Genomic DNA, 9,538 nt, shown 5'->3' with positions numbered 1-9,538 from the left:
AAAAAAAAAAAAGAAGAAGAAGAAAAAGAAAAAGAAGAAAGAAAGAAAGAAAGAAAGAAAGAAAGAAAGAAAGAAAGAAAGAAAGAAAGAAAGAGAAAGAGAGAAGCATACCTAAGTGTCATGTTATTTGTTTTGGGTACTGGAAATTGAATCCAAGGGCACTTAGCCACTGAGCCACATCCCAAGCCCTTTTTCACTTATTATTATTTTTAAAAAATTTGAGACAGCATCTCACTAGGTTGCTAAATGGCTGAGGCTGACTTTGAACATGTGATCCTCCTGCCTCAGCCTCCTGAGCCACTGGGATTAGAGGGGTGCGCCACCGCACCCAGCGATGAGTGTACTGTTTGTGAACTTTTCCTATTTTTTTTTAAAGCTTCTCTTGATGTTTCTCAGATCTGTCCCACTCAGTTCCTTGCTCCTGCAGCTCTGAATGACTTGGGGACTGCTTTACCTCTTCCCATCAACCCCCCCACCCAGCGCCACACCAAACATCCTGGTGTGGCATCTCCTGTCATGGGGCACATGCATACTTTCTCCCCCTCCCCCTTTGGAGCAGCTGTTCTCCTTCACAACTCTCTCCTCTCTGTGAGGCTCATCCTCACCACTATTGGATGTAGTCAGCTTCCTATGGCCGGCCAGTGTCACCGCTGTACGTATTATATTGCTGTCTCATGCAGACAAGCATTTAAGTTCTCTTCCATCTTTGTGGATCTTAAGAAGCACTGGCTGCAGGGTCTTTCAGGAACTCGCCTCTGTGTCCTTGACTCTGAGATCCATTCTTTCCCACTTTGTCTTCCTCCACTCTTAACCTCTAGTTCCCAAAACTACCCCGGCTTTCCCAGCTCTCTGCCTTGCTCAGTCTGCGCCCTCTCGCTGACGTGCCCTTTGGTTCCTTCTCTACTTGTTGAGTGCTCACTCTTCCCTCAAGGACCCTCCTCCTAGAAGACCCTGCGACAGGCACCTGGATACCCTTTGCTCTCCTGCAGGTCTTCCAAAGGAATTTGATTCTCATTTTCTTCTGGCATTAATCACTTTCCTGCTTTGGACCAGAATTTTTTTTAATGCCTTTGGATTTCTTGCAAGTCCAGGAATCCACTGAGGACAAGGACCCTCAGGGAGAAGTCTGCTGAATGGTTGAGTAAGGCCCTAATCTAACTGCAGGGAAATTGAGGGTCCCTTAATTCTCTCCTGCTCCTTCTCCATCCTCTCCTCCCTCCAGGTTTTATTTTTTAAAAATTTGAGACAGCATCTCACTGGGTTGCTAAATGGCTGAGGCTGCCTTTGAACATGTGATCCTCTTGCCTCAGCAGGAGGAACCTCCTGAGGTTCAGCCATCCAGAACCTCCTGAGTAGCTTATTCCCCTGGAAAGAGGATGGGCCATGGAGTCAGGGCTTCCCCTGTCTCGGGTGGAGATGGGCAGCTCAACCCCTCTATGTCATGGGTGTCTGCATCCACTTATTCACTCAGGGCAAGGGTTACTGAGTGCCAACTTAGTGCCTAGCCCTGGGGACCTAGTGATGAACAGGACAGGACCAATCTTGGGTCTCCTGGGCTTTCAGCCACAAGGATGTGATCAACATTTATGACCTTACTATTCCTCACTGTGATAAGGCTCAAAAGAAAAACTCAGTCCAGTGAGATTGTATAGAGGGTGGTCCTAGCCTCAATCGGGGAGTGGAGGAAGCTTTCTGGATAAAGTGACTCAAGGATGACTAAAAACAAAGTGAGCAAGTGGACAGACACCAAGGGTGGGGGCAGGGTGGGGAAAGTCTGTCATCCAGAATAAGCAGCAAGGTGCAAAGCCCTGTGGCAGCAGAGTACCTGGAGCCCCAGGAGAAGGGAGAAACAGTAGAAGAGGCTGAATGGTCAGGCAGGGTAGGTCATAAACTCCCGAGGGCAGAGCAAAAGCAGAAAGAGGACTCCTTCACTCAATCCTCAATTATCGGAACCTTGAATTAACCGGGAGTTATAGCAGTAACCCAGACAGACCAGGTCCCTCTTCCCACAGAGCTACTGTGGCATATAATGACTTTAAGCTGGGGAAGATTAACAAACATTTATGGAAGCCCTGCTGTGTCCAGGAACCTTCAATGCATGATTTCATTTCCCCTTCTGAAATAGGACACCCACGTCATTGAAGGGAAAACCAAGGCTTAGCAAGGAAGATATACCCGTCTTTAAGAAGTCTGGAAGACTTACCACAGCCCATTTTAAATGTACCTCTCCTGCCCCGCACGGTGGCACATGCCTGGAATCCCAGCGGCTTGGGAGGCTGAGACAGAAGGATGGTGAGTTCAAAGCCAGCTCAGCAAAAAGTGAGGCCCTAAGCAACTCAGTGAGACCCTGTCTCTAAATAAAATACAAAACAGGGCTGGGGATGTGGCTCAGTGGTACAGCACCCCTGAGTTCAATCCCTGATACGCCCCCCAAAAAAGTACTTCGCCCCTGACACATTCCTCCACTCTCAATGCTGATGTCTGGAAGATAAATTGGTGCAGTCCCTAGGGAAAGCATCCATCAAAATTATAAACACATCTACTATTCAACAAGCAAGTCCATTGCTAGGAATTTATTCTGCAGATATCTAAACAGTGGATCCACAAAGTGACTCACTGGAGTCTTGCTGTCATAGGCTGAAGACAACCTAACTGCCTGTCATTTAGGGGACTTGGGAAGTGGATGATGGTACAGGCATGCAGTGACATGCTATAGAAACATGAAGGAAAACAAAGCAATCTCCTTCTCTTTTCTTTTTTCTTTTTGGTACTGGGGATTGAATCCAGGGGCACTTAAACATGGAGCCTGATCCCCAGTCCTTTTTGTTTTTTTATTTTGAGACAGGTCTCGGGGAGTGGAGGAAGTTGCTGAGGCTGGCTTTGAAGTTGTGATCCTCCTGCCTCAGCCTCCCAAGCCTCTGGGATGACAATGTGCACCACCGTGCCCCGCTGAACAAAGCACTCTCGGTGCACAGATACAGACTAATCTCTGAAAACAAGGGTATGTTTTTTTTGTTTTGTTTTGTTTTGTTTTGTTTTTTAAGGGCCAAGCACTTAACTGTATGTAATCAAGCTATCATTTGTTTTAAAATGGTGGGGATACGGGGTGGATAAATGAGAGAAAAGAGACCAGCAAAGGGGGAAAGAAAGACACAAAAAAAACTTCATCCCATTGGTTGCCTCTGGAAGGGAGCTGGTGAAGACAGGGTAGAGGAGAGATTCTCAATGTGCCCACGTTGTACTTTTAAGTTTTTAACCTTGTGAGTGCATTATCTATTCAATAATTAAATAAAGACAACTGTGTTTATTTAAATGACTTTCAGATTCTTTAAGGAAGAAAAAAAAAAAAAACAGAAGCAGGGAGAGGACCCCAGGATTCTAAGTTGAAAGTGCCTTAGTGATTCCCTGGTCTGACAAGAGAGGAAACAGGCCTAAAGATACGGGGCCACTTGCTTAAGGCTACCCAACAGGCAATGGCAGAGTCATGACTGCAGACCTGCACCTTTTCTGTGGCAGCTGGGACAGGATCACTGTGTGCCTGCTCTGTGCCAGGCTCCACGGAGCACTGGCTGGACAATGGGGTACAATCCAGGCATGATTGGTGCCTTCACAGACCTTACATTCTAGATAAGAAACAAATGAAGATGCATTTCTATGTCACAGAGAAATAAATGTCACGAATAAAAAATAAGGCAGGAGTTTGGGGATGCAGCTCAGGACTTGCCTGAATGTGCAAGGCCCTGGGGTTGGATCCCCAGCATCCCAAGGGGAGTGGTGGGGGGGGGAGGCAGGAGAGGGGATAAAGAGGGTGCATATATGTAGGGAGGGTCTGATCAAGAAAAATCCCTCTGAAGAGGCAACATTTTTTTTTTGAGAGAGAGAGAGAGAGAGAGAGAGAGAGAGAATTTTTAATATTTATTTTTTAGTTCTCGGCAGACACAACATCTTTGTTGGTATGTGGTGCTGAGGATCGAACCTGGGCCGCACGCATGCCAGGCGAGTGCGCTACTGCTTGAGCCACATTCCCAGCCCCAAGAGGCAACATTTTAGAGAAGAGAACGCTGGAGTCTTTGCGGGGAACAGCAGGAATGAAAGCCCCACAGAAGGAAGAAGGTTGGCTTGTTAAAGAAACGGCAAGGCCATTATGGTGGCGCATGCCTATAATCCCAGCAGCTCGAGAGACTGAGGCAGGAGGATGGTGAGTTCAAAGCCAGCCTCAGCAACTTAGTAAGGTCCTGAGCAACTCAGTGAGACCCTGTCTCTAAGTAAAATACAAAAAAGGGCTGGCAATGTTTCTCAGTGGTTAAGCACCCCTGGGTTCAATCCTGGGTACCAAACAACAGCAATAAAAATAAAAAGAAACAGCAAACAGCCCTAGTGGCTGGAACAGAGTAAGCAAAGGAAAGAGCAGGAGGTGAGGTCAAAGAGGAGGGCAGGAGAGATGACAGGTGAGGCTGAAGTCTTGGTCAGAGTGAGGCTGGAAGCAGTCAGAAGGTTCTAAGCAGACATGATCAGCTTTCCCTTTTTAAAAGGCCCTCTGGCTGAGGGTGGACATAAGCGGGGAGGGGGCTGCAGAGAGTCCAGTGAGGAGATGGGGCAGTCCAGGTACCCGGAGAGAGGTGGCAAGCCCTTGGCCTGGGATACTGCAGTGAAGCACAGAGGTTAGTCCCTATCTGTTCAAGGGAGTTGAGCCACACGGTCCTTCCGGGCCTCTCCAGCTTTGGAATTTGGTAACCTGGGGAATTTCCTCAGCATACACCAACTAGGTTCCCCCTGCCACGGATTCCTTTTCCAATTGTCTCTAGATGTCTCTTCTTGGATTCTGGGTCTGAACACAGCCCAGCGATTTGCAGCTCAAATCAGAAACTTCTGCCCACCCCCATCCCTGCCAGCCCAGCTCCTGTCCCCATCTCCCAGGGACAGATGGGTGGCAGCGGGAGGCAGCTGGGCTTTGATGCCTGCCGTGCCCCAGGGGAGGGAATTATTGGAGAGTTCATAACCCCTCTCTGCCTTCCAGATCTTGAGTTAAAAGCCCCAAATGTCACAGCCCCAAGGGTCAGGGGTTGGAAGGTGCCAAAAGAGGGACAGGGCGAGAAGCTGCTCAGCCCTGCAGCTGCCTGCACAAGGACACAGACCTGGGATGCTGAGAAACCCCGGCGCTGGGAGCAGGAAGCCATGGGGCTGGGGCTGAAAACCGGTGGCCCTCAGGCCATGTCTGACCCACTGACTTATTTACTGGCCTGAAAAGTGTTTGATAAAAATTGGAGTCAATGTATAATATTCAAGAAATTCTACAGTAAAATTGAGATTTCTGACTTCTCTTGAATAATTAGGAAATCTGTCCACACTGATTACCATTCCTGGATTACAATATCCTGCAGGAGCTCAAGAGCAGCTGTCTCCATTATTATTTTATTAATAGGCAAATACATCCACAGGATTGCAAAAATATTTATAAGTAGGCAAATAATGAAGTCCCTCTCCCATCCTCTCCCTCCCCCTCCCCTGCACCTAGTACCCCCTTCAGTAATGTATTTTCTTTTTATTTGTGGCATTTTTTTAAGAGAGAGAGAATTCTTAATATTTATTTTTCAGTTTTCGGCGGACACAACATCATTGTTTGTATGTGGTGCTGAGGATCGAACCCGGGCCGCACGCATGCCAGGCGAGCGCGCTACCGCTTGAGCCACATCCCCAGCCCCTATTTGTGGCATTGGGGATTGAAACCAGGGGTGCTCTACCCTAGAGCTATAACCCCAACCCTTTTTAAAAAATTTTTATAAATTTTGAGACAGGTTTTTATTTTATTTTATTTTTTAGTTTTTGGCGGACACAACATCTTTGTTTGTATGTGGTGCTGAGGATCGAACCGGGGTCACATGCATGCCAGGCGAGCGCGCTATCACTTGAGCCACATCCCCAGCCCCTTGAGACAGGTTTTTGATGGCTTGCCCAGCCTGGCCTCAACCTTGGGATCCTCCTTCCTTGGTCTCCTAAGTACTAGGATGACAGGCATGTGTCACCACATCCTGTCCGCCCATAATCTCTTATTTTCTTATGTAAATTTCTAAAGTTTCTTTATGCATATTCAAACACATAAAAATAGGAATTATTATTCCCTCCTTTTCAACCAGCTTCTCCCATTCTGTCTCTTCTTTTTCCTGTGACGGCCTTTCTGTATAAGTCAGAGAGTGCTCACTGTTCCAGGTCATTCCACTGTCACAAGTCTCATGGCTTATTTAGCCAGTCTCTTGATGGGCACTTGGGTCATTCCCAATTTATTATAAACAATGCAATATCAATTATCTCGTGCATAGTTTGCATGGGTACAAATATTTTAGTAGGAACTAAAGGGAAATTATTAGTAATTATTCCAAGCAGAGGGTGCAGTAGGCGAGGACTGAATCCTCAACAGGATCCCAAAGCCAGGGTGAGTAAGAAAGGCTATGAGAGCTGTTCCTAAGAGTGATTCCTAACGTAGCCCAGAGACCATGCCCTTGGCAACTAGGGAAAACTCCCAGATTTGCCTCTGCCGCTCACAAATATAGAACTCTCAGGGCCTCAGTGTCTCCATCTGCAAAATGAGAGGGGCTTAGGGAGCTGGACGAGGAACTAAGGGCCTACTCAGTTCTGACCAGCTGTGGCCCACAGTCTCCCTTCGTGTCAGCCACACAGCCTCTCTCAGCTCTTCAATGTATTTGGCTCAGCCCCACAGCAGAGCCTTGGCCCAATCCCCACCTCCCACCACTGGAACACCCCTGTGTGCCCCCTTAGATCCCAGTCAGAATCTCTGAGCTTGTGGGCCACTCCCTCCAAGGCAGAGTCCCCCTAATACTCCTGACAGGTGGGCCACACCCATCCAGAGCCCCCCAAATCCTTCCTCTCTATCATTTCTTCTAGTCACCTGAACTCTAGCATCAAGTTCCTGAATGCCAACTTTGCTACTTCCTGACAAATGGCCTTGTGACAGTACTATACTGGGGTCAGTTTCCACCCCCAAAATGGATGGTTTGTGTACCACAAAAGTGGTAGAGCACTTGCCTATCATGTGTGAGGCACTGGGTTCGATTCTCAGCACCACATAAAAATAAATAAAGGTCCAACAACAACTAATAAAAAAATTAAAAAAAAAAAAGCTTAGGGGAAATGTCCTTGGACTTTTTTTTTCCATATCCTTCAGTTTGAGGGTAACAAGTGGTACTATCAGTAAAGTTCTTAGTACAGCCGCTGACATTCAGAAGGGCTTAGTCACTCTGCAAGTCACTGCCCTGTATGACTAAGTTATCTTTACAAAATGGGGGAACTAACACCAGGTACCGTGGTACACACCTCTAATCCCAGCAACTCAGGAGGCTGAGGCAGGAGGAGCACATGTTCAAAGTCAGTGAGACCCTAAGTAACTGAGTGAGATCCTGTTTTAAAATGAAGAAAAAAAAGTACCAGGGATGTCGCTCAGTGGTACAGCAACCCTGAGTTTCATCTCCCATACTTAAATAAATAAATCAATCAATGAAGGGGGCGGGACAATGAAACCTATTTCATAGAGTCAATTACTCACTCATTTATTAATTCATTCAATGATCTTTATAGAATACCTACTGAGTGCCACACAGTATTGGGTGAAGAGTTATGGAACATAAGTTTACTACAAAATAGCCTCCAAAGGAAAGCGGAGAGACAGTGAAGCTCAGGAGAAGGGAAAGGAAACTAGCCAAGCATTAACCTTCCAGGATATCCTTTCCTGATCACAATGGACCCTGAAAGAAGGAGACAAATACTGAAACTCTGGGAGACAATAAATTCCAGAAAAAGAAATACCCGTTTCTCACCATCTGGACTCCAATCTCTCCAAGTAACAAAGAGTTTCCACCTTTCACAGCTGCCCTCCTGTAAAACAGTTGCTGTTTTACAACTTGTTTTAAACAAGTTGCTGTTTTACCCTACCTACCCAGCCCCTGACTGTCCGAACAGCACACCCACAACTTCCAATGATGAAACCACCCCAGTTGTACCCTATAAACCAAATCCACTCTGTAACCATGGCCATTTTCACATCCAGAAATGAGTCCCCATGGCCCCCGAGTCCAAGAAGAACAATAAACGGCTTCCCTGAATCTGTTAAGGTCTGCACCCGTCATGTTGCCCTTATATGGGGCACTAGGAGATTTGGCAGAAAAGAAAATACATTAATTATACCAACTCTCATGGAATTCCCAGAAAATTGTGAGCATAAAATATAAAAACAAACACTAAAAGATAAATTGCCAATGGGCTGAGGTTAAGAAGGAAAAGACAAAGATGTATGGAAACTCAGCAGGAAAGTGTCAGGGAGACTTCATGAGGGATAGGGAGTAGGGCACAACTGGTGATTCAGGAGGACTTCCTGTGGGAGGAATCACCCCATTTAATCTTTCCCACTATCCTCAGCACAGGCGTAGGAGGAAGGCACTAGTTATCATTTTACATTTCTGTGAGACTAAGAGAAATTCAGCAACTTGCCCCAAGTCATGGAGCCATGACCAGACAGGTTTCAAACCCACATTTTCTGGCTTCAGAGTATCAGACCTAAAAACCTGTCTTCTATTGCCTGTTTGAGTAGGCTGATCCTGGGATACAGGGAGGCATGGGAGGTAGAGGTACAGACCTCAACAGATTCAGGGAAGCTGTTTATTGTTCTTCTTGGACTCGGGGGCCATAGGGACTCATTTTTTGGATGTGAAAATGGCCATCAGTTACAGAGGGGTTTTGATTTCACAGGGTATGACTGGGGTGGTTTCATCATTAGAACTTGTAGGTGTGCCATTCGGCCAGGGGCTAGTTAGGTGGCTTAAAACTTTTAGCTTGGGGCTGGGATTGTGGCTCAGCGGTAGACCGATTGCCTATCACCGGCGGGACCCAGGTTCGATCCTCAGCACCACATAAAAAAATAAAGGCATTGTGTTGTGTCCATCTACACCTAAAAAATAAACATTTTTTAAAAAAAAAACTTTTAGCTCAGGAGGGCAGCTATGAAAGATTGGAACTCTCCAACAAGCCTCCCAGTCTAGTATTGTAGGAGACAAAAAAGGCAGAGATGGTTCTTTCTAAGCCACATTGGAATTCAGATCTTCCAGCCCAACCAACAAACACCCCAACTAGTGTAAACACGGCTGTCAGCCTTGAATCCAGCCTGGAAAGTTCCCTTAACCCCTAACTCTTCCCGCTCTGTTTTTAGCTTTGGGCAACAGCTGGTACCCCAACCTAAGTATTATCAAGACCAAAACAGTCTCCAGAGACAAAAGCAATGCCAGGCTGCAGGACTGCAGAGGACTACTTCTTCCTGACCCAGGGCAGCTGTCGCCTTTCATCTTTCCTTCCCTGCCACTCTGAGGCAGGGTGGTCCTTCCACCCCCACATCCCACACCCTCCTCCCTCTTTTCCTCCTTCTCTACTCCTTCCCTTGAGAAATAGCAAAGCTTATTCTGGAGCTGAACAATGGGCTTGAATTTGGCTCTAGTACTTTCTGTGTGACTTTGAGCAAATTCACTTCTTTCTTCAT

This window comes from Spermophilus citellus (genome assembly GCF_964194105.1).
Source record: "Spermophilus citellus genome assembly, chromosome: 4".
NCBI classification, from domain to species: Eukaryota; Metazoa; Chordata; class Mammalia; order Rodentia; family Sciuridae; genus Spermophilus; species Spermophilus citellus.
Note: the sequence above shows the minus strand (reverse complement) of the source record.